The sequence below is a fragment of the Aythya ferina genome (assembly GCF_964211825.1).
Source record: "Aythya ferina genome assembly, chromosome: 1".
In the NCBI taxonomy this organism is placed as follows: Eukaryota; Metazoa; Chordata; class Aves; order Anseriformes; family Anatidae; genus Aythya; species Aythya ferina.
The window spans coordinates 120,030,697-120,055,112 of record NC_140296.1 but is presented as its reverse complement, the minus strand read 5'-3'; the positions used below and the strand labels follow the sequence as shown (position 1 = coordinate 120,055,112).

At 40.1% G+C, this 24,416-nt stretch overlaps 1 protein-coding gene and 1 long non-coding RNA gene across 37 annotated transcripts in view; one reads left to right on the top strand and one right to left on the bottom strand.

Annotated features, from left to right (window-relative positions):
* Positions 1 to 24,416, top strand: part of ZBTB20 (zinc finger and BTB domain containing 20) — a 457,627-nt gene that overhangs the window by 131,306 nt on the left and 301,905 nt on the right. For 34 of the 36 annotated variants that reach the window (XR_014688574.1, XR_014688575.1, XR_014688576.1 and 31 more), the window contains one exon: positions 7,386 to 7,461. The exons of the other annotated variants lie outside the window; for them this stretch is intronic. The gene's annotated coding sequence lies outside the window, so the exon portion shown is untranslated. The remainder of the gene's footprint in view (positions 1 to 7,385; positions 7,462 to 24,416) is intronic. 36 annotated transcript variants of the gene reach the window in all.
* On the bottom strand, positions 8,130 to 23,809 carry LOC311430133. The gene is made up of 2 exons (XR_014688585.1): positions 23,733 to 23,809; positions 8,130 to 9,393 (listed from the first exon to the last, which is right to left on the bottom strand). It is a non-coding gene; the product is annotated as an uncharacterized lncRNA (long non-coding RNA).

Genomic DNA, 24,416 nt, shown 5'->3' with positions numbered 1-24,416 from the left:
AAAGGTCTCAAAGTCCTTTGGTATTAAATTTCCAAAGATTTCTGAGATGAATGAAATGGGGGGGGTTTAGTAGCATTGTCCCTGTAATATTGAATCTTAATAGCCTGTACAATAAGATATTGTTCAGTATCCTCCTTGGGCCTTGAGCTTAATATGGTAGTTACATAAACTGAAATAATGTGAAACTTCTGGCCATGGTTTATGCATGACATTGTGCGAGTTGAGGCTGGTTTTAGACTTCAGGTTAATGGCCTACTGGCAAAAGTACATAACGTTTCCCAAGTAAAAGTGCAGAGATTTGTGCCTCTGCGCAAATGGTAGGATAAACCTATTCCACACACAGCCTGGAAGTGTCCTGGTACCACTTGAGGTGCACCTGCTTGCGTGAAATCCAAACCTAGCCCATAGTCCTGACTTTACTTTCTATTACCTGTACATTTTACTAAAAGATAACTTGTCCTATCTTACATGTCCTGATTAGAAGTTAGTCTTTATTCTTGGAGTAGCACAAGTAAGTTGGGGCTGCGCATTCTGTGCAAGGAAAAGGATGCTCCTGTGTTAGTAAGAGAAAGGGGGAGGGGAGAGGAGGATGTGATGAACTTCATGCCTTGCTGCTGTTATGGAGTTTATCCTGAATATATTCAACTGTCATATTTAATTGCTCAACTTTAAGGGACGTTGCAAATTCAGAATAAAGATTTATCACTCTGATCTTCTCTGCCATATGTCCAATGAGATGAAAAACCACATAACAATGAACATACATTTCATCTCAGAATAATGCCTGTCATGCGAGATCTTGCCCTTTAATAGGTAAGGGTCAGACTGAACCTCTTCAAGGAAGGTCTGTAAAGGAAGTGAAAGGGAGAGGGAGTACCTACCCATTATACAGCAAGCGTTATGTGCATACAGTGTCTCTATGGGGACAGCTCAATGTCACCTCCTGTACTACAAATCAGCAATGAAAAGGCATTGACTGTTCGGGGAGGGTGGAAATTGAAGATGAAAATTAAAGAAGTACACTGTTTACAACGAAGAACTTAAAGGCATTGTATGAGATTATTTTAAGCTTTAAACTTTAACCATTAGAATAAATATCCTTACTCTAAGAAAAGAAGCTAAATGATCTTGCATGACCACAGTGGCAGCAATTTTGTTTTTAGTTTGCTTTGCAAGGGAGCAAGTTTCACAACATACTGGTGCAGAGTAATGTGACATGGTCATATGCTCACATAGAGAAAACTCTGTATTTTGAAGTTCAAAACCAAATTTTATATCAGTATTCAACAACTTTAAATGTTAAGATACTATTAAATACTGCATTGTTCTGGCTTGTACACATCTCTGTTATTTGGATCTTAAGATTTTGATCCTTAATACCCTTTTGCATTTGACACACATCTTATTTCTGAATCATCAGTTTAGGATGCTGTCAACATTTACATTTTTTTTCCGTTCCTTAATGAATCTGTTTAATGATGATAATCCTAGCCCCATTGCGAGGCATATGAGTAGATTTTTCTTTCTATTCTTATCTAATACCATTGATTAATAACTCATTGCTTCCTATCTGTCAGACGGTTCTTATCCACCTTATTGTATTATTATCCAGACCATAATTCTCTAGTCTCTCTATGAGCTTCCTGTGTGGTACTGTGTCAAAGGCCTTGCTAAAATCCAAACAAATTATATCCGCCACATTTCCTTTATCCGCCCAGTTTGTCACTACACTGAAATACCCATCACAATGAAACATTTATTGATGTAAGTTTCTGTGTTAAACCAGAATAAATGTGAAGGTTCTGCTGTGATTATATGATAGAGCCTGCTTCTTAACAGGTATTATCATTTTATGCACTAAAGATAATTTGAGCCATGGGAGATGATACCATTCAACAGGAGCAGTGAGGCTGTGAAGATCAAAGCATTATGAACCTTGAAAAGAATTGGGAGAAGCTTATATGCTACAGTAACTTGTGAAGGGTATAAGCGAAGACCTCGATCTGTATTCCAAGAGATGTTCAGAGAATATCAGCTTCAGAGCTGCTTCGCAAAAAAACTGTGTCTTCAGAGGAAGAATTGTTTGGGCAAGGCCTCGTGAAAGCTGCATGCTGTCACTGTTCCTGTTCCTTGGGAACATAAACAGGATCTAGGGACAGCTTGTGCAAGAAAACAGTTGGAATAGGGAATATCATGGTTTTCAGCAGCCAACTTGATTACCATCATCACCCCTGCGTAGGAGGAAAGCTTCAAGAGGTATTTAGAAGGATGCTGGGACCCACCTGGCTATAGCATAACCATCGGCTGAACTGCACTTTGGGAGTCCAGGGCAGGTCTTAAGTGCAGTTATAAAGAGACTAACTCTTCAGTGGGTTGAGAAGTTCAGCTACTAATGTGCTGTCACAGCTGGGCTTCTCGAGTACTTCTTGCTTACTCTGTTAATAGTAGGAATAAATGAGAGGGGTGGACTATGGTATTAAGGGATCCAATGCCTTTAAAACCAGTACCTATTTTGGAGGGACCACTAGGGTCAATTATGCATCACAGCTTTTTTTGTTTATCTCTGATTTTCTGAAATCTGGATTTCAAGGTGTGTTGGTCTTAGCCTATAAGCAGTATTTTTCATACTCGAATAAAAACAGTTTAGATGTGTTTGTTGTTGTTGTTGTTGTTGTTGTTGTTTTGTGGTGGGGTGTAATTGGAAGAAAAGTAGCCAAAAATATGCCTTTTTCCCCATCAAAATGCTTTTCTAACTGAAACAACCATGGCTTGGAAGCTACAATTTGTGATGGAGAGTGAGTCTTCTCTGGGAAAGTAAACTTAACAGGTGAATGCCATAAGGAAGATGAAATCTCTGTGGGTGCGCAGCTTTGCAGTGAACTAATAACAGATGGAAATTTATTGTTTTGACAAAGAAACCTTCAGTCTGCTGTTGTCCTTTATTGCAATGGCAGGAGTTCTTGTTCCCAACATAGTGCTGGAGGTTGTCTTCTGCTCTTCCTCTGCTGAACCACAAAACCCAGGTTTCTTCCATCTGCAGCCCTGTGAGCCGGGTTGGAGCCACAGTCCTGGCTTTGGAAGATGCCCAGCTCAGCTCCCTGGCTGATAGTGGGGCTGTATCTGAGATTGCTGCTATACCCTATAAATGGCCATGAGTTGAAAGAGCTGGAAATGAGCAAAGCTCATTTGTACACTTTTTAAAGTGTACAAAGGGCTTCAGTTCAGGAAAACATCCCTGTTTGGGAGGATTCTTTAGGCACAGACGTTACTTTTTGTTTTCTTACACTATCCCCTCAAGACAAATGAATGGTGACACAAAATGAACCTATATATGGAGAAAAGACTCTTGGACTAATAGCAACTGAAGTACGTTCACCTTAAAAAGCACAAGAGCGTAATGCTGCATCTACGTTAATAAGATTTATTCTTTTGCATTACTAATGAGCCTAGAGAGAACATAGTATATGCGGGTTCCAATTTCAAACTTTGCTTGTTTGTTCTTACATGGTGAGCCTCTATGGCATAGACCTCTCTCTCTGATTTCCGTGACACAGTTAGGGACATGACCCTGTTTACATTTTCAAACCTAAAATGCCAGAAAGTAATCATACCCTAAGTCACTGTCCATATTCTGAAGTTGGAATGAAGTCTCTTGACTGGCCTCTGAATTTATTTGAAAATTATCTTGAAATTAATGGGCTTGATTTATTTTTTTCTTTTGTTTCCCAGGTTCTTTAAAGGGGCTTTCTTATTGTAATCAATGAGGTTTTTTCAAAAGTAAGGATATCAGTATTTTACACTGTGTGAATTGTTATTTGTGGCAGTTGCTTCAGCATTGATTTGCAGTTCTAGGAGCGAGAGCAATGGTATGAGCAATTGACTTACACCATCAGTCAATTGATCGATGTCAATAAGCGTTGTGCTATATTCTCTCCTACCCTTGTCTCTCCCCATAACTAATCAACTGCATATGATTTTCATTAACCTCCTCCAGCTGACATCAGGTATTCAAAGTAAATCAAACTCTTGCAGATGCAGAACTTCCTTATTGCTAAGAGACAGGTTGCAAAAGGCTGAAATCTTCTGAAATGTTTTCTGATAACAAATGACTGTTGTTTTTTATTTAATTTTTAGGTGGAGTGAATATGATTTTTATGAATGTGGGGGATTGACCACTAATATTTGTCAGGCACAGCAGAGTTAGGTGCCATATAAGCCATGAAATATTGCTGATAAACTTGTCATGTACACTCAGTAGCTTTGTTTTCACAATTTTCAGGCTTTATGGCAAGCAAAAAAAAAAAAAAAAAACAAAAAAAAAAAAACAAAAAAGAACAGCGAAACATGTTTACCTTTCTGTGATTTGTTTTTGAAGCATTTGCTGAGAGCCAACACTTGTTCTCCTGTTAATGCTCTACAAATGTACCTCATTTCATACTCCTCATTCCTGCAATTCCAGCTCTTGGGCTTCTCCAAAGCAGACGTTCACCAGCTGTTCTCGAGGCAGGTTTGTTTCTTGCTTTTCACCAGGGGACGACGGCCCTCTTTTAGGACAGGGGTCTCCTGCCCTGCAGTGCTAGGCACACTCACCAGCAACATCTCCGCTTTTACTCCTTGCTCGTGCATGCTTTTCCAAATCATTTCATCCCGAGGTCATGAGTTCCTTAGTTTGCAAACATATGGTTAAAATGGCAGCAATTGGTATCCTGTGCTTAATGAGGCTTTCTCTGGGTTTTGCTTTGGGTTTACCTCCAACTCGTAGCTAAAATAGCTCTTTACGGCGCTCTGGCTGTGCGTGTTGTACTTCAGGTGTTGTGTTAACTACGGTTATTTAATTGAAGTTTTTCAAGATGGCAGTTAAAAGGGTCTCACAGTGAGTTGTTTCCGAGGCTCCATTTCTTTTAATTGGTGGGTCGTAGCGTGTGCTGGTGATGCCTGCCTTGAGGAGAGGGAGTGCTTTCTCTGAAAGCACCGTGCCCTGCTGCTCAGCATGCAGGGTAATGCTAGATGTTGTGTTTCCTTGTTTCTCTTTCCAATTAGAAGAACAGAAAGGACTTTGGGTTAGAGCTCTTCGGAAAACGCGTCAACGTGCGGCCGTCAGGAGGGTACGGAGCATGCGGAGAGGGGGCTGTATCTTTGTGGTTTCATAGGAGAGGGCAAAATGCTTCCTCGTTCTCTACAAGAAAATGGGGATTTGGACAAAACTCACTGCGATGAAGTTCATGTACCAATTTATTCCTATTTAGGTCATCAGAATAGGGCTTCAGTGGTGCAGTCTGTATGCTGGCTCTCTATACAGGGATACATTTCACCCTCAGTGAATGCTCTTTGTTTTCTCAGTTGAGGTCAGTTTTTCATTGCATTCATTAAAAGAAATAGCTCTGGATTGCAAATACCACTGCCCCTCTCCTTCCCAGCCAGCAAGCAAGCATTACAGTTCTTAAGATGTTAGAAAAGGGGGTGAATTTGGAAGGAGAAGGACAAGAAAGGAATAGAAGTCCAGAGGCTGAAGCTGTTATCGCTCATCTGGTGGTTGTGCCACTGCCTGGTACTGATGGACTCTACAACTTTTTTGCCTGGATTTCTCCCCTGTTCTGCTGTGTAGCTTCCTAGATGCTGATCAGGAGAGAGAAGGGTAGTTACGTGATGTAAAGATGGCATAGGGAACGAGGAATGTGTTTCTCAGATGATTCCTCTTGCCAAGCTACTTCAAGAAAAAAATCATCCAAGTCTTCAAAGGTTATTATTTATCCTAGGACCTCTTGTTGTGCAGTCTTGTTCTTTTCATTTGAACATTTAAGATTTTGTTCTGCGTAAGATTTGGTGATCCTTGTTGTGCTCTCCCTTCAGGTGCTCTCTGCATTGCCTCCTGCTCTTTAATACATCTCATCTTGACAGAGTTAAGCCTTAAAATAAGTTCCAGAGCTCGCTCACGTTTGTAGAGTACCCGTGTGTGTGATGATGTTTGTATGACAGCGTATCGCATGATATAACTTTCCCTGGTAAATGTTTGTGGGGCAGGATTAGGTATAACACTGAAGCCTGGAGAACTGTTTTGTGTCATTGCTTTTTTGTTGTGGTGCTGGGTTTTGTTTCTTTGGTTCTTTATTTGTTTTGTTGTTTGTTTTTTTTTTTTTAACTCATTTGAGAACAAAAATAAAATTTCACTTAGGAATTGCCCACGGACTGTGAGATGTTCAAAATCAGTATTAGATTTGCATCCAGAATTTGTTTGCGGGTCTCTGTCTGCGTGATGCTGGTGAAGAGAATAGCTTTGACATTGAATGGGGTAAATTCGGCAAGTTCTGCTGTCATCTTTTTAAAATAAAATTTGAGCAAGTTTTGATTTATTCCTTTAATGCATCATTGCTGTGTTGCATGTGTCTGTGTATAGGTGTCCGGTTTGTTATTATGAGGTCAAATCCTGACAACTTACTGCAAAATTGTTTTAATTTATTATCAATATTTTTTGTTTTTCTCATTTCTCCTAGGTTTGGAGCCTTTATAATTAGATATAATTAAAACCACAGGTTTTAAACTCCAGTCTAACATTTAAGCTCATCTTTATGGTGCAACCCCTGGAGTTTTATTGTCATTCTAACTGTATTTTGAAAAAAATATTTTTTTTTTGCGTTTGTTCAAATGCTCCGTCTACAGCTACCACTTCTTAATCATCTGTTTTGTGCAGTGGAATGACGTTTATTTTACACGATAAGAAACTTTGCAGTTTTGTAGAGTAGCTATTTCATATCCCTTAACAAATGGGTGCAAGGGACCTTTTGCTTCGTACACTTGAAAAACAGCTTTCCTCTTTTGGAACTTGTCTTTCTTTCTCTGCTCCTCCATGCAACAGTCTGAAAGTGCTACATGCTGTAGAACGGATTTAAAAAAAAAAAAAAAAAAAAAGTTGGCTGGCATTATGTAAAACCATATTTTCCCTTTTGGTGCGTATGTTCTGGTCCTAGCAATGTCCTTGTTTTGCTGAAATTAACATTTTTCCCCTCGCAGTCATTGGTATGTGATGGTGTTTTTCTGTCTTCTTTAATTGTGATGTTGTTTTTTTTTTTTAATTATAAGTACAAGGTTGATTGTTAAAATTAAGTGGCAGAAGGCTTCTTTCCGAGTTATTCAGAGATCTTTTGCTGTAGAAATATATTTTACTACTCTCAATTGCCTTTTTTCCCCCTTCTTCTTTCATAGCAAACTACTCTGGGAAGAGGTTCTTTTAACCAAAAAAAAAAAAAAAAAAAGAGGGAGGAAAAAAAAGGCTACGCTTGACTGATAATGCATTGCTTTGGATGGTGAAACATTATGAAAGTTTAATTTTTAATTAAATCTGAAATACCAATTATAACTGAAAGAGATTTTAACCTGTTTCTTTTCAGACTGCCTGAAGTTACATTGTAGATGCTGAAATCACTGCACCTTAAAAACAAAAAGATTAAACTGCACTGCATTCTTGTAAGTAAAAGCTTTTCCGGTACCTTTTGTGTGAGTATTTTTCCTCAATATGCATCCAAAGTGTTAGCACAGTAACTAGTCTTGGATAAAGGTCAGAGTCCCCTTGAATAGGATTTAGAAGTTCAAAGGATGTTTTATTTAAAAATTAGAACTAAACTTAAATCGTTCAGATCTTTAATTTCAGCCCCCTGAATAGATCTTTCTTTTTCACTTCAATTTGAATATTATTAGGATCTGTTGACGTACAGTTCCTGTGGCTTTGTCAGTGAGGATTTCTACATTTTGGTGTAGAAAGAGATTCCTCATAGCATAAAGTATAACTTATTTTCTTTTTCTGATGTCATAATAAATTTTCGTCCCTTATATAAGAAAAAAATGAACAACTTTCTAATGACATCACAGGAGGCTTCATCTGCTTTAGGACATGGATGAAAGCAGAATTCTCATTTTGTCTGTTCTGAGATGCAACAAAACAGTCAAAATAATGTCTTGTGTCTCAGCAAGAAAGGAGTCTCTTTCTAAAAGCATAGTTGCTCCATAAGTGCAAGGCAGATTGTACATCTACCCTCATTTAGAATCTGTTTACCAAATGTATTTGGGTAAATAATTATGATTTGGAACTTCAGTGACTGAAGAACAGGCAGGCAAAACAGTATTGAGAAATGTAGTAGATTCAGATGCTCTGAATTTAATGAAATAATATGTGAATAAAAATCCATGAGTTTGTAGATAGTAAGAAAAAAAATGTTTTTTAGTTGGGCAGTGCAAAGCTGTGGAATATTACAAAGCAAAGTCAGTTTGTTTTCTTGTTTGAGATCAAAATGTACAGTCTGTAATGAAATCCAGAGACTTTTCCCGAAGTGGTACTTTTGTACTTCAGTATTAAAATATTTTAACTATTCCATGGGATTTTTCTTCTCTCCCTGCACCCCTTCTCCCTCCCTCCCCCCATTTTATTATTATTTTTTTTAATTGTATTTTAGTGATTTATTTTAAACTCGCTGAAGGGTACAGTACACTGTGGGCAGCGAATACGTGCCCCTTCCAGTGTGGAACGCCAAGCATGACTCAGGCAGGCAGATTGTGCCATTCTGGCTCGACTCCATTGTGTTTTTACATTACTGGCAAGGGCCATGCCATTGTGTTGCTTAAATATTGTGCATTAACTGCAGGCTGTGGCCAGTGAATTGTATTTAACATTTTCTGCTCATCATTGCTGAATATCTGCCACGAACAGCTTCCCTGGCCGTGAGAGGTTAACCTTACAATTAAACCAGTGGCCTAAACTGAACACACTAATGGGTCTGTTGGGTCCAGCAACAATTTAAGGGGAGGCGTTAGGGATGGGGGGGGAAAGTTAGGGGACACTTGTGAATCTGGGAGTACTGAGTTGCAAAGTTGTCTTGAAATTTTGTGTGAACAACCAGGATAATTTTTATTGGAAAGTAATAGTGTTTCTCTTTCCAAAATGCAACAGCAGAGCAAGGAGTGAATTAAAGCATGTTCTTTGAATCCATAGGATCCAGATGGTCAGTAAGTCCTGTGCAGACAGCCCTAAGGCAAAACACCAGGTAGCAATATAAGGGCCTGATGGATGCTGCTGGCTGGAATGGGCTTTTTCAGTCAGGGAGGAGATGACAGTCTAAGCTTTTGAGGAGGAATAAATACACAAGTGTAGAACTCACGTGCAGGAAAAAAACAAGCATCTATCTTATCAAGGGTGGCAAATAAATCAAGGCAGAAATGTTGAGCAGTGTAAATTAGAAGTGAAACTGTGAATGGAGGATGGGTGCATGACTCCAAATCTCTTCTGTTCAGCCTAGTTCTTCTTTCCATTCCATGACACAGAGGTGTCCAAGTGTCTAATCTTTGAGTTTCTTGTCATGTTGGGGTTTTTGTTTTTTCCGATGATTTCTATCCTTGGCATGCAGCCTGTAATAGAGACGAATAAGGAGGGAGAATTTTTATGTATGCACACGTATGCTGTAAAATGAGGCCGTGATTCTTGCTGTACCTCATATCTACCTAACTATGGGAAACCCTCATTGTAAACAGAAGTGTCCTTAAGACTTTTCTTACATATGTTCACTGTAGTCAGGTGTCTCTAATTCTGAGATCTTCAATTAAGTGAATTCAAGTATGGGTTCCCTGTATTAACCTGAAGACAGTATGAAGAAAAGGAAAGCCATGCTCTGGTAATTTTCTGGTGTGTTGTTTTGTTTTTTGTTTTGTTTTGTTTTAATTGGAGTTCTTTAATTCAAGGGTGGAAACCTTGTTTTAGGGTGTGGATGTCTCTGAAGTAACAGCTTAATATAAAAGAGGCCAAATTTTCAACTGGTATAAAAACATTCTTGACTTGATACATGGCATTAGAGGAGAGCACAGATTCACAACACGTGAACATCTGGCAGGCAATTGCATAAAAATACAGCCTTTTAAATGGAGTGCAGGCATGCTCCTAATGGGAAAGGTCTGTGGGCTTGATTCTTCTTATGCTGGGTGCTCAGCTCAGCTATGTACTAAAATTACATAGATTAATAGGCAAGTAGATTCACTGAGCTCCACAGGACTACTCAAATGCTTAACTTTAAAGATGTGCTTAAGTACTTTGCTGTTTGCAATTAACCCAAAATAGGATAAAGTCCACTATGAGGAGTTAGTTACCTCTGCTGGCATTCAGCATGTACTTTAGAATGAGGCAGAAGGGAATGGATTTTGTGTGTGGAAGAAAAAAAAAAACCTGTACGCACAATGAAAACATACACAAGAGATGCACTGGATGTGCTCTCAAAGTAATGGTTGTAGTTATGCTGCCGTTCGCTAAGACCAATAAAGAACATACAATGCATTATTTTGGTTAAAAAGTGAGATTTTTTCATAGTTTCAGTCTTATGTGGCCTTGTGGTCTGATTAATGACCAAGAGATCTGCTGATCTAATTTTGATGGATGCTGGCTCCTTGAGTGGCATTGGACAAGTCATTTAACCTCTTGGCGCCTTGTTCAGCAGATCACTTCAATCTGGTTCGTGCTGATACAGCTCTGTGAACATTATTGAGGTTGCTTTTTGCAAAGCTCTTACAGGAGAAATAGTAACCATTGTTATTATTAATAAGTATATTGTGTAGACAAAACACGAGGGATGGAGATACAGCTACTCATGGGGGTGATCTTTCACAACTCACTTGTGCCTTTGTTTAATTCCATCACTCAAAGGTATCAAGGCCAACTCCAATTTACAGAAGTGTTCCTCATGTCACTCTCTCCACTGTTGAGTATTTTATTGTTCGTGTTCTCTCTGTCTGTTTCCCTGCTACATCCCTGCATGCTGAATTAACCTTGCATACCAAACTTTATTCCCTTTTTCTGTATTATACAGCAGAGACATTTGTGTAGACTCCAAATTACAGAGAACAAATTCGTTTTGGCTACTGATTGTTTGCTGTTGATGTATGAAACAGACAGAAGACAGTTTGCATTTTCATAAGTTCAGCTGAGCTTGCAGGCATAAGGAAAGGAACAGGCAGAACCCAAGCCAATGTGACACAGTGAGCTGGCATCCCCAAGTGCATACGGCGTGTGTAGTGTCAGGACGTCAGGGCTAGGAAGGGCTTCGTCCATCACAGCAGTGCTTTTAAATGAAGGAAGAGTTTTGAAGCAACAAACAAGGTACCCTACCACGTTCTTCACAGCACAAGGATCCTTGTGGATCCTGATGGATAAGGGCTCTGCCCTATCCTTCTGTAACTAGCTGTTTTAACTAGAATTGCATGTCTAACACGTGTTTTGTTGAGCCCTGCACATTCCCAGTTGCTATTCCTCTGACAAAATTTGAGCCCTCAATAGTTTACTAAGCCCTTTTTAGATGCAGGAGTGGCTCGTAGAAACGGCATTGGAGAAGACTTGTTTGAACGTGAAATAAATATGGAAGTATGCTTCCTTTGAAGAAAGATCAGTATCTTGAGGCTGACTGCCACTGAGGAATTGTTTCAGCACTAACAAAGAGAATTAATTTTGCCTTTTCCCCTTCCTGTACCAAGGCATTAATCCATAAAGTCGTGGGGATAAATTCTGCCCTGATTTCTACCTGTGGAACCCCAGTGGAAATGAGGAGAGGTCATAAATGTTTGTCAAGGCAAAAATTGTCCAAGTCTTACCATCATTTAGAAACCAGAAACTGTTTGATTGTTACCTGGCTCAGGGGCATAGGGATACATAGGAGTCCTACATGGCAATATATGCTTCCAAAAGTGTTGCTTTTGTTGTATATACTAAAGAGAGTAAGAAAAAATATTCTAGTGAGTGAGAAGTTATAATCAGGAGCACAGTGATTAATTGTTCTTCGTATCCACTGGGAGAAAGACCTAAAGAAATCAGTTCAATGAGCAGTGAAAATTACCAAGTTACATATTAAGAACCACGTTCTGACTGTGTAGGCAGTAAAACACGCAACCTCTAGGTACTGTGGAAGCAAGGGAGGTTTCTTTTTGAAGGAGTGGGTTGGAAAATCACCTCTGGGGGTGTGCCATAAGACAGATGCTGGACTAGATGATTTTTGTTGTTCCCTTGCATTTGTCTGATTCAGCATACCGTTTGGGAATGTTGGTATGTGGCTAGTACATTCCTGATTAATAAAGCTTAATGTTCCCAAAAGATCCCTAGGGTTCTCATTTTTCCATCCTCTCATAACTGAAACCATACTGTCTCTTCAAAGATTTCAGTGGGCTGCCAGCATTTCGATTTGACCCTTCTTTTTTTAGAGAAGGACAGGGGAAGGAATTGTGTAGACACCAAATGACGGATTTTTTCGGTTGCTGTGAGCCTATTTTTTTTTCCCCCAGTCAATGTACTAATAATGCTGATTTGTTTGTTACTGTTGTTGAAAATTTGGATGACACTCCAGGTATAGCCTAGTACAAAAGTCTGTGATACAGACCATGGAGGTGGTTTAAAGGTGCAAATACGGTGATGATCAGAGCGAGCATGTAACGAGGCTGGAGTAAAGCAGTCTGCAAAAAGTAATTTCTTGGGAGATAATGAACTTTCAGTTTTCTGAATTTCCATGCAAACATACTTGAAAGATATTTTCACTTTGTGAAACTGCCAATCTCAAAGTACAATTGTCCAGCCTGATAATGTTGTTAGCTCTCAGGTTGGTTTTAATCAGTCCCATCCACAACTTAGCACAAAGTAGCGCTGGAAATGATTGTTGATCAAGTCTATCATGTGGTGGTTGTTGTTTTTTTTTGTTCTCTTGCAAATGTTTAAGGGTGGTGTTTGTTATTGTTCCAGGTCTCTATGTTAAGAGTATCAATTGTAGCGTACAAATGAATAGAATTCTGACTTTTATCACAGGTGGCAGCTCTTGTTTTTACAGAATAGCGGCCACAACAGATGAAGATAGGAAAATGGCTCTCTAGTGTGTGGTTGCTTTAGTATATAAAGGAATATGGGTTGTGATTCACTCGTATTAAAAAGGCATGGGAATATCAGCACTGATTCCCTCAGTAGCACTACTGCAGTAAGTTGCAAAACACTTCGGTATTTCAGCACCTGAAGATATTATGGTGGAAGTGGAAAATATCTCACTCCATTTATCAAAGCATTTGCTGGTCTAGCTTCGAGATAAAAGAAAGACTACAGATTATTGAGCATATATCATGATTATAAAGACCATTAAGCATATATTATCTTTGGGCAGAGATGCCCCTGGATAAGCTACAAAAGGAGAAAAAAAAAAAAAAAAAAGATGATACAGGCCTGGCCTTTTCCAGTTCCTGGCCCTCTTATTTTGTTCTATCCAAACTGAAATTCTTCGGCTAAACCAGTATATAATGGGAGGGACTCCACAGAAAGGCACTGTGGTTATTCCACGTTTGCATCAGTGCCCCTGGGGAGACTCTCACTGAATCATTTTGAATTTCAGAGCCTGATGTAGGGCAGTCTGATGAATGTCAGTTACCCAAACTTTCTGGTCTATTTTCTTCATCAGTGTAAGTGGTCTTAACTCTGAATTTCACTGTAGAGGATCTGGTTCTTTTTATTGCCCTCCTTTCCGTCATTGCCCCTGTATCTAAATAATAGATTAGAATAGATTTAAATCTCAGTTGTATCAAAATTGATCTATTGTTTTCATCAGTTTCCACTGGCACAAGAGAGATCAGAATACTTACTTATTTTTAAATAAATCATCTGCAGAGCTTCACCGCTGACATGTTCGTGGCTTTGGTGCCAATGCATGCTCTGCAGGGTCTTCAAAATCCTGACAGGATGCGCTGTCATTCCGTATGTGTTTTGGTAGTTCTGTATTTCCTCACGACAAAAGAATCTCTCGTTCTGTGCGTGTCATTATCCTATAGCGTTTTGGTGATCCTGTGGTTTAAAAGGACCTAGCTGTTGCTCCTTCCCTCCTCTTTTTATACCTGTCTCGTTTGGAGCCTTCAGATGTCAGCAAGATAGCCGGGTTGGAGATAGCGAGTGCTTGGCAGGTCAGTCTGTGCTGTTAAAGGCTATTGCAAAAGTATCTGGCTTTGCAGAGTGTTTGTGTCAGTAATGCTGAAGGCATCACTGAATCAAAATTTCACTGAGCTTTCCCCAGCAGGCTATTTTTTTATTATTATTATTTTCTGTCTACATAATGTTTTCTTAGGAATTTCATTCCAGCTCATGTTTGCATGGAAATTCTGAATAATGTAATTACTTTGCAAAATGGAAGAGCGTTATTTTATTTTGCCTCTTTTGACTGGCAGAACCTTTCAATGGAATTAGGCGTGTAATTCCCAGCAACGACAGGATTTTTGCACCAGATCCCTCAATGTCCTCTCTGAATATGGATCATTTGAGGTCGCGATCCTGCAGTCCCAGTTCATTTAGGTGTGGGGTATAGTGGCACAGTTCCTGTGAGTGTAGGTTGTAAGATCAGACCATCAATGGGAAAACCTGCCAAACTTCATTCTCAGAGTCTGAGCCAGAGACAGATGAATTCTCATCTCTGCTCGGTTTCCTTTTCCATTCATTAGGATTTCTAGTGTGGAGGGTAATCTGTTTTGTCATGTCTCTTGCCCTCTTTTAATACAAAACTGGCCTTCTTATGTGTGAATGGCTGTCATTTCTCCAGAACAAATGATACCGGATTCCTGAAGCAAACAATTATAAAATGATTACCCCTTGAGCTGACTTAGTGTGCAGATGACAGCTTTTGCCTAGATGCAGTTAACAACTGGAGGGAATTTCCAGCAGTCAGACATCACACAAGCCTGAGGAATGCAGAGAGGGAGAGGAGTGCTGAGGAACCCAGAAATCAGGTGACCGTGAGGGTGTGGGCTTGCATTAGTGTGTCATCCTGATGGAAAATACAACATGATTACAGGTGAGAAATCCCCGGGTCTCAATAGGCAAGGCTCCTATAGGTACTGATTTATGCATGGATAGCACTTGAGTGTGCCGTTGGATTTGTGCCAGCGCCTCTTTGCCATATGATATTGACCCCAGAAATACTATTTGCTGTCTCTTCCTTGTGTTTGTAGTTTAGAGAATACTATTCTTCACAGCTACCTCTGCCTGTATTCTGATCATGCTTGCCATTCACAAAGACATTTATTTGCTGTGAAAATCTCCTGTTCTATTTACTGGTCTTGGTTATGCTGTGGTCTTCCTGAGCTCTAGAACTTCACTGAAGAAAATCTGCCCGCACCCCTCTAGGTATCTAGCAAATATTTTGTTCCCTCGGGATACCAGTCACAGTGACTTCAAATGTTTTCCTGCCCTGTCCAGAGAATTTGCTCTCTGGTAAGGATCCAGGATAGTTCTTAATACAGGAAGATAATCATAATTGGTATGTATGATTATAATCTGTAGTAAATATGAAATCTCCTACATTAATGTGTGTGTTTTTTGGAATGGTACTGGGCCAAAGTTTTGTATTCGGTTAGAACCCCAGAAATTCAGGGACATTATTTTCTCATATGTGAAACCTTAGTCTGTTGCAGAGATGTGGAAATTGATGGTGAAAGGCCCCTTCACTACAATGTCCAAATTTATCACAGGGGCTTTCAAGCTAGGTGTAGTAATTATTCAGGTACTTGACTCTGAGGGGAATTCAAAGCCCAGAGGTAGGGTCTTTATCCGCTATTTGGCAAGTACGGAGGGCAAAGGTAAGAATCTCGCTGGGTGGAGTGCTGCCTGGAGGAAGCCAAAGGGAAGCTCTAGAGGCTAAAGATTTGGTGATTCTTTCATGGACAGGATTTCTTACCGGCAATTACACTGAAACACAGAATGGATCCTGTCCTTGCCGCAGCCACTAGTGTCCCAGAGAAATCCAGGTGTGTCAGGTTAACTCTACTCTTTATGAAATTACCAGCTGTTAAAACACGGTTTTAGATCCCCCTATCCTTTCAGCTGCGTGAGATAGGCATATATTTCCCATGCCTTACGATGGTGGAAAACATTTCTGATGTCCCCGCATTGTCAGACTGTCAAGGGCACAGCTATGTGATTATCATTATTGTGATTTAATTACATTTAAAAGCATTTACTTTCTGAAAATCTTGTACGCTCTCTCTGTCATAATGTTTAGAATGTATCTTTACCATACAGTAGTTATTCTTTAAGGCTCTTTATACCTAGGAAATCTTGTAAAAAGAAATACACTGTATAGCAGAACAGACATTCCTTACCTAACGCTGAACTAATTCTTAGAGCTGCGTCGTGATTACTCTTGGAGGCACTGGTGGAAGTCTAGAAAGGGTAATGGACTTTTTCTCCTGATTTCTCCATGATGAGATGGTAGGAGTCACAAAAATCTATCTTGTAAAACACTGAGGCTCAGTCACTTCTACGGCTCCTACTACTTCATCCCCATGTCTGAATGGGATAGGATTTTGCCTGTAACTTCCTTCTACTGCTTTCCAGAGAGAGCAACAGGGGAATGAAGTTCTGGGCTGCAGGTAAGCTGTGTGACAAAGCAAGTTTTCTTTGTAGCACATGGAGAGGTTAGGCAAACAGGATGTCACCTGCAATTGCCACCAGAACTCTGTTTACAATTTCTTTATTGAGTACAGCCATTTTCTGATTGCGCGTCTTACCGATGGAGAGAAATCTTGGCCTCGATAAAGTCAGTGGGACTTTTCCACGTTCCTTTCAGTGGAGCCAGGTTGTGTTGCAAATGTATGTGCTTGAGCTGCCTGGCTCTGCAGGGTAGGTTATGGGATGCCTGCTGCATTGCATATGTGCATCAGTTCCCACCTCTCCAGCAGTGCTGCCTGGATGAGGGGCAGGTGCTGACTCTCCTGTCTGCTGTGTTATCAGCCTCAAGGTAAAGGAGGAAATGGAGGAAATTCCTTAGGTGATATAGAGAAAAACAGTTTACAGCAGAAAAATAAACATGTGATGCTCTGTTTAAACTTTTTTTTTTTTTTTTTAAATAATGATGTAGTTGTCATGCATGTTTTAGCCCAACAATGGTCAAATGAAGGTTTATTTCGCTTTTAATCTCCTCATTTTAGGTTGTCTGGAGTTCTTTTGTGAAAGTTCATAAGACTATATTGGTTAGAAATTATTCTCCCATCTTATCTAGCCCCGATTTAATATTAGCTAACAGAACAGATCTTTCTTCCGTGGAGCCAAGGAGGAACCAGCAAATTCCATGCCCGGTTCAGATAAAGTGGTCCTCTGAGAGGCAGGGGCTGTGCTGAAAACCAGGTGTAAAATCCCCAGTCCATGCCTCAGTTTGGCTTTTCTGCTCCTCTGCAGCGCTGATCTGCAAATGGAGACTCCCGGGCTGATCATTTTCGATGCTGAGCTTTCAAAACGGAGCGTGTATTTGGCCTGGCTTTGTTTAAACTTAAAAAAAATTAACGGAGCTCATTCTGCACATCTGAAATCCCAGTCTTCACACTGGCACAGAACATCTTACCTAATACAAATTACAGGCATTTTATTGTATACAACAGATTCCTCTGTGATGGCCACACTTACTGGCTGTCACTGCTCAGTTTACTAGGCTGAGTTAAAATGGGCTCTTGGCTGCCCTGTAGATCTCTACCTGTAGACAGGGAGAGGAATTGTGTCCCCTCACTCTCCACTTCATAACTACAATCCCAATTATCTTGTCAGAGGGATGTTTTTTATGGGAAAAAGGTAACATATCACCACAATAACTTCTGAACAGAGCTCTTGCCTGAGGACTTGGTGTAGCAGAGAAGGTTGTGTTTTACCTTCAGGCCCTGTACAAATAGAAATAGCTTGAACAGTGAGCCAGCAAAATGTGAAATTAAAGAGGGGCAAATGTACATTTACTTTTTGTATATTCACATTAATCAGGCATATCATTTTTATTTGGAAAAGACAGTTTCGAGAAAAAGTAAAGCCGTATCAATTAAAAATGTGAAGAGGGAAAATCAGAATATTGGTTTTGCGTGTGTATATTGTGTGGCTTTGTTTTCTTTTTTGCTTAAGTTCATCACCCGTATGTCATAGTAATGCATGACATTACATGGCAATCTATTTGTTAGACTGGAAGAGGCACAGGTTTAGAAAAGGTGAAGGTTCAGTAAACACTAAGGTTATGCCTAGTGAATGTTTTTTAGTCATATGGCATGCTGCTAGCTTTTCTACAGGATCATGCAATAATGCAAATACGAAAGCATGGAAGGGCTTACGTGGAAATTCTGATGGATTCATTTCTGTCTTTTCAATTCTGTGGGAAAGTTCAGTGTTGTTTCTAAATTCTGACTTCAAAAGGAAATGAGAAGTCCAATTTTCTGATTTTTAGATGCATCTCTAAAATGCAACAGAAGGCATGTTAGCTTACTAGCAAAAGTAATGGAAGGCCCGAAGTGTAAACCTCTAGAGACACACACACACAAAAAAATATTAAACAACCCTGGGATCTGTTGCTTTTAGAAATGCTGTAAGGATAACTTGTGTGTTTTTTGCAATGCTACACCCTGTATCTCTCGCTCTGACTTTCCTCCGTCATTCTTCTGTCCAGGTACACCTGATTCTCTGTGTTCTTTTGGGTTTCAAATAGTAGAATTCAGGTGAGCACCTCCGTTTTTGCTGACTAAGGCTGCTCTAACAGATAGCTGAGTATTGTTGTGAGTGCCAGGAGGAATGACTGCTTTGTGGACAGATATTGTAGCAGACAGAAGTATTGATTGGGTTTCATTGTAATAAACATTGCCAGATGTTATCTCAGTGTGCACTGTTTACATTAGTAAATAAATAAATCCTCCAGAGCACAATTATTCTCTATAATGTTTTTTCAAAAGTTTACTATTGTCTCCTTTTATATGTCTAAAGTGACCTTCCTCTGCTCTCTGTGTGGTTTGAGAAACTAATTAGGACACTGAACCTAATTGTAAAATACAAATCCTGATCCACATTCAGATATATTAGGGCTGAGTCTAGGGTGCATGTGTACTAGCATCTTCTTTTTGGGTACTCTTTCTTCATCTGAGACCTTTTCTCCTAGGAAATACGTGAACAGGTTTTTTTCACTGTTGTGTTACTGTCCGTGCTGTTATCCAAGATAAACACCTTGTCATGCAAATGTCATGGTAAACATCTGTGTCCTCTTATCCTTGGCAAAGCCTCTCAAAACTGGTGGGTCACTTGGTACGCAAAATAATGATGGAATTCCAGCATAGGCGGAGTCAGCAGTGCACGCAAGGCCAGTGTGTTAGTTATTAAATAAGCTAAAAGAGTTCAAAGGATCTGAGCTTCCACAAAGGCTAAGACTCACGAGAGTCCAGATTTGCTCTTCAGACTGTGAATGCACAGCACATCATCACAGCGCACAGCAGATCAGCGTGGGCCTGTGTGGAGCTCCTGCGTCTACGCTTGGCTGGTGCTGCCTTTTTCCTTGCAAGAGGCATGGCAGATTGAAGCATACTTAGGTTTTGAGTTCTCTTGATCCCTGCTGTAATCAGCTCTCCCCAAAACACCCAGCAAGTTCACAAGAGGTTTTTCGAAGTGTAGCTAGTAACCATAAAACTTTGTGCTAAATGAGAGCTGAAAATGTCTGCTGGGCCTTCCGAGAGTGAGGTTTTTTTTATTTCCAGTGAAACTCTACCTATTATGTTGAAGTACTGGTTCTTTGCTTTGCTAGATTAAGCCATCGTGTAATTTATCATCTTGAGTAATGTGTGCTTCCACAGACGTACAGGTTCCCTTGGCAAGTTGGCTCCCTCTGGAGACTCCCCAAAACATACTTAGAGCAACTTCTGTAGGTTTAGAAAGATGCCAGTGAGTATCTCGATTCTCTGCCAGTGAACCAACATTATTAACCTTACATCTCCCAAATTAAATAATCTTTCTCTGTCATATCTGAAGTTTAAATTCATATAAAAGATGTACTTTTTCCCCCAAACTCTTAATAGTTTTGGGGGATATTGTTTTTGTGTTTCTTCTGCTTAATCAGCTGAATTTAACTGTACTCGTTCTCTGTATTTAGCTATGTGTATAATTATTCTATACATTTTACTGAAGCTTCTGTAATAGAAGCACAAACAAATTTTGTGGTTATGTATGCATAGCTATCCTTTAAAATTTGGAGGGCTACCCATTTTTAATATTTTGTTTTAGTGGATAAAGACCATCAAACCCATATTTATTTTTCATTTTTAGTGTCCCCCCTTTTCATTGGCACAAAGGGGAAAGAAGAAAAAATGAATAAATAGCCAAGGAAGAGGAAAATCTCACCTTCCCACCAGATTTCTTGTTGTGTATGTGAATGCTTTCGGCGATGCCTCTGAAAACTTTGAAGAGAACTACGTGCTTCTGAAAATCCCTGTGTGGCATGAAGAATAGCTGTCCATTTAAAATGTGGCTCTATTTCTTATCTCTCTTTCACTTTGAATAGTCAAGTGCACGTCCAAACAGCAACCACTGAAGGAACAAATTCAAGTTGCATGCAAACATGGCTCATCAACTGTGCATTTTTCCTGTTTCTAAGGAATAAAGATCACAAGTGTGAAATGAAACATAACAGGGAGGCACTGGAGTGCAGATCTGAAGGTGGAATTTGCATTGGCTGCACTTCAGCACAGATGGTAGAAAAACTTAAATCTACTCTTGGGTCCTGAGACCTCCCCCCCCTCACACACACACACCTCAGGTTAGTGAATGTATCTAAGGAAGGAAAGTGGAGCAGGTAATTCCTGAGGGATTCTAGCCATTCATGCTCCCTAAAAGAAGGAGCCATGGGAAATGTGCCTCAACATCGCTATTTTGTTGGCTGCAATGGGATTTTTGTTTAGCGCAATAGCTCTCCTAATCACCATCTAACCAGTCGTGTCCCTAATAATGTAAAAGGTGTAGCACAGCCTTCCTCAGGATTACTCTTCTGCGAAATTAAATGCCTTAATTGTTCCTCCCATCTAGGCAGGAGAAGTAAACCAAAGAATGACTAAAGTCTGCAGTCAGTCTGTTTGTGCCCCTTTTGATTTTAAGGGGGGGAAGGAGTGTGCATAGGCTTAATGCATCCTCCTCAGTAACTGGGATAAAAAACCTCGGCTTTACTCTCCTTGTACTGTCCTAGTCTCTTGGCTCTGTCGTAATACAGGGACATAACACCAGACCCCTTCTGGTTTGGGGGAAAGTTAGGACTCCTGAACTCTTGGAGCTCACATTTCAGGTAAATGTTGCAGCACTTAGCAGATGTGACTGCAGGAAAGTTGTTTTTTCTGTTTGGTAGAGAGGGAGATATACATTTCCCTGTTCATGCTCTACATTTGTATGCACCAACCCTGTCTCTTAATGATCAGTTCCCAGGATAAGGTGGGATCTGTGTATCCAGGACCAGTTTGGTGGTGTTTTGTTTTTTTTCGTTTGGCATCTCCTGTGTTGCTGTGTGCAGTGATGCCAGTTAATGCTCATTGAGGCAGAGGATTTGCGATTCTGGTTCTTGGCCTGAAGTGGATTGAGATTCATAAAATATAATCTCAAATCACAAAGCCACCATGGGAGGTTTACAGCTTCTGTGACTATCTCACTTGGGCTAGATTTGAATCAGCAATCAGGAGGTGAATGGTATTGTTCTTATCCCACTGCCAATTTCCTGAGCTAACATAATCTGTGTGTGTGTGTGTGTGTATGTGTGTTACAAAACTTTATTTTCCAATTGAATGCATCCATCCTTTAAAAACTGGTTAAAAAACAAAAGACAAAATGTAAAGGAAATTTACCATCCAAAAAAAATACAGAGCAGTGCTAAGGACTTTAAAATATATGTAAACATCAGTTCCTGCCAAGTTAGTCATTACTAAGAGTTAACAACACGGGGGATTGATTGAGAGAATGATTGTTGCTGTAGAATGATGATTTAATAAGAGAAAATCTGATAGATTTGACATGCTACATAAAATGTGCAGAACGGTTATTCTTTGGGAAATTGCAACTTTCATTTGCACCCTTTACAGCCGTGTTTGTTCTGTGCCTTGCCACGTTCCCCTTCTTCCCTGTTATTCTCTTTCATTGCCGTAAATCATTAGCATTCACCATTGTTACACGTGTCACAGGAAAAAGAAAACGCACGTGCCATTTCCCTTCCTCTTCTTGCCTCCTCTTACACCTTCATCTGGTCTGTTTTCCAGTAGCCACCCACCGGCTTTGTGCCATAGGGCACTGCAAAATGTCTTGCTCCCCATCTTGAAAAGATGGCTGCTGAGAACTCAATTTTATTTCCCTTTTGCTACTGTTTCCTTCATAAGCATCCACTCCTCACTGTTCTGGCTGATTACTATTTACCCGTTCCTTGGTACTAACAACATGCCTGGTGCTTTATAAGCCAGAAAATAAAGGCTGTCTCAGCTCAAAGTTGTTGTTGTACAGGACAAATAGACGGAAAAGCCCTTCTATTGTTCCCATCTTTATTGATGAGCTGGGCTCTGTCCTTCAGTTTTTCAGCAATAATTTATGAGAAGGTGTTTTGTTGTGTGTGTTGTTGGTTTCTTTTCCTAAATCTGAAATGCCCAATGCCTCTGAAGATCCTGTTGCAAGTGTTGTCAGTGTGTTTAGTCTTCTGTAAAGTGCGGTGGCTCATGCAGGCCATGCTCAGGTAATAGCGCGACCTAAGCTTCTGTGCCCTTTTCCTGTAGATAGGGGATGCTGATGTCAAAGGTTGGGCTAAAAATGGTCTTCTCCTTGCCTCAGTAACATCTTGGGCTAGCTTTAGTGCCTGTATTGTATGAATCATTTAAAAAAAAACAAATAAATCCTAGAGTCTGATTACAACAAATAAATTCCATAACACCCTATGCACTATATCTGTTGTCATGCCAAAGAGCGTAATACAAAATAATGACTGAGAATGACAGCAATTAAAAAAAAAAAAAAAAAAAACAACAAAAAAAAGCAAACAATAGTGTAATTTGACCCTAAGAACATTTGGGAGAAAAAAAAAAAAGATTTAAAAGAAAACAAGGCAAAAATGGGAACATGGACTGGCATCACGGCCAGTGTCATGAAACTACAGTCAGAGGTATGAGCCTAGTAGAAAGAAAAAGAGAAGGGGGTTGGGGGGCGAGTTACTTATGAATCAGTACAACTGTGCTTTGTTCTGCATGAGTGTTTTAATAGAGCAAGTGTAATATAAGGATCAGGTGGGCTCGTGGGAATGGAACAAAAGGTTTTGTAAAATTAAAGCAAAATAATTATAGCTCTAGGTGTAGAGTGAGCACACTCCAGCAGTTGATAGCGGGAACCTGCTCAGAATGGAGAAGGGAGGAGGGAGAAAGATGCAGTTGGAAGGTTTTTTTGTTTTGCTTTGTTTTGTGATGTATACGTGCACACACACACGTGCATAAACATGCATAACGTAAACAGATTTATATATGTACGTTAGCAAAGACTTTTTAATCCCTGACAGTTGCAAGCAACTTTAGAAGTGATTAATAATACCCACACACAAAAACGCATTAAAAAGAAAATTTAAGGAATAGTCTCAAATGAATTAATTAACAACACAAAAAAAAAAATCACAGTGGAATGCTGTCTTTTTAGTCAAATAGAGGACTGTAATCTAAAATGGAGACAATCCTCTGACATGGGATTCAGAGATGATCTTCCTGTAAAAGCCCAACGAGGAATATACACAGAGTGCCAAGTACGCCAAGGAACCAAGCTCAAAAGTCCAGAAGTGGACATGATGTCCCGGGCATCATGAGAGGGCTTTCAGCAATAAAGGTGTTAAAGGATTTCCCCTCATGCTTAAAGGTGTTAAAGGGTCTCCCCTGTTTGGGCAAAGCGTTTTTGCAGAAGAGCTGTTTCCTACCTGAATTTAAGAGCAGTTTTGCTGGTATGATGACAGCTTGGTTGATCCCACGATGGCCTCTCTGTATCTAGTTGTTTGCTTTTTCTTTCCTTTACCATTTATATACGTACCTAAGTACACGAGGGTGTGTACGCTTAAGTATATATTTATGTGCCTGTAATGTAAAAGTAATAATCCTCCCCCGAAGAATCCCTGCCTCAGGCTCACCATCCTTTTCTCTCTGGGTTGTTGGTTGCCTTCAAAGGTGTAGCTAAGGAATAGTAACTTATGAGTAGTGAAAGGTGTGCATCTTTCTCTGTCATGTTAGGCTCAAAATGTCCAGAATCTCTTCCTGTTGTGGGCAGTGACTTGCTAACAAATATGTAATTTTTCTTTGGAGATCTATCAAGAGAGTTAACGAACACTAGTTCCATTAACTCCCCGTGGCATCTGTGGGTTGGGATGGGCTCCCTTCTGCTTATGTGCCGCTATGTGGAGTGTTACGAGGAGCACAAGCATGTACCTGCGACAAAAGGGATCGGTTTTGTTCCCAAACTACACCAGCTTCCCTCCCGTGGTGGAGAAGGCTTCTGACGGGTGCAGTGAGAGGCAGGCAGGCTGCGGAGAGGAGGCTCTGCGGAGCCCACAAGCTGTAGTAGCAGGCACAGCTACTACAGATGGCTGGTGTGTGAGATAAGGCCTTGG